Genomic DNA, 1,493 nt, shown 5'->3' with positions numbered 1-1,493 from the left:
CATGGAGGGGGAAGGGGGATTTCATTGTTTTTGTTCGTGTGTTTCGTTTCATGATGTCGTCTCAGATTACACTATTTCAATCGCGCCACACTTTCTCCGCACAGAAGACACACAGGTTTTCCAGCTACGCCCATGAACATGTACTTCGACTCCCACCTTGTTTAAGACCCCCGGTTCTCAGTGTCCGCCTTCCGTTTTGCCATTTTTGATGGGTATCTGAAAGCTAATGTCACTGTTATGTGAACGACTGCTAGACTAATAAATATTTAAATAAAGCGGCCGACTGCTTGGCGCGTCACCGTTGCATTGTGGGAAATGTAGTATTGGTGCGTGTAAAAGATCTGCGGGCTCTCGGCTTGCTGCCGCCCGCGGGCCGCTTCTAATAATAAATCAATATCATCCCAGGGGCCACTGAAAACATTGTCGCGGGCCGGTTTTGGCCCACGGGCCGGCACTTTGACATGTGTGCAATAGTGCATAAGTATGGGCATACACTTATTTGACACTTCATATAGTCAGTGTAGAAAGGAAAAAAAGGGAAAGAAATGGAGAAATTTACGATCAGCATTCACGTTCACTTACATCAATTTCTTGGATAATGTCTTTTATTTTGCTTGCTCCGTCTTTCATTTTGATCACTTTTACCCTCTCTTCCAGCATCAGAGCTCTTCTTGTCTTAGCTGCTTGACATCCAAAGGTCCGTTTTGGAGCCATTTTAGCAATGCAACGTCCATGTTCGTCTGAATCGAACAATAACAAATACTTCTTGGACCTGGTGGCTTTTCTTTCCACCATCTCACTGTCTCAAACTCGACCTCCGCTCGATTGCCACCCAAGACAGCGTTGCTCAGCTGATGTCATACAATGAACTTTTAAGCCAGCCACCGGACGGTTCGTAGTCCTCCATGGCCATAGTTAGCTCTCGAAGGCTAAAAACCTTACGCTAACTGGAGCGCTTCTCTCTCATTCGCGCTCCAGTTAGCGTAAGGTTTTTAACCTTCGAGAGCTAACTATGGCCATCGAGGGCTACGAAGCGTCCCGTGGCTGTTTTTAGCATGATAACAAGTAAAGCATTCGAGCAAATGTTCGTTTATTTGAATGTCCGTTGAGCCATAAGCAATTGGTCCCTCTGGGCCAATTGGAGGCCAGGATGATGCTCGGTAAGCCAATGGCAGAGCAGCTATGAGTATGTTGCGTTCAGGAAACTCGCAGCTGTGACCGAAATAAACATCGTTCACTATGTAAACCACTATGGTGGTTGCTGTTGCCGTTTCCGAACGAAGCAGTAGAGGTCGCTGTTGGATCAGACTTCGTTGTAGTGAATTTCTTCGCGAGGCTGGAGCAGAGAAAATGATTTCGTATAACGCAACAGGGTTTTTTTTCGTCATATGCGGGGCAGGAGAATGGAAATGGTGTTAATGCATGAAGATTTTTTTCACATTAGGGGGTATTTTCGCCCATGTAGGTTTCGTTCTAGAGGAGTTTCACTGTAC

This window comes from Hippocampus comes, unplaced genomic scaffold, assembly GCF_001891065.2.
Source record: "Hippocampus comes isolate QL1 unplaced genomic scaffold, H_comes_QL1_v1.1 scaffold73, whole genome shotgun sequence".
In the NCBI taxonomy this organism is placed as follows: domain Eukaryota; kingdom Metazoa; phylum Chordata; class Actinopteri; order Syngnathiformes; family Syngnathidae; genus Hippocampus; species Hippocampus comes.
The sequence above is the reverse complement of the archived record's forward strand: the minus strand, read 5'-3'. Positions refer to the sequence as shown.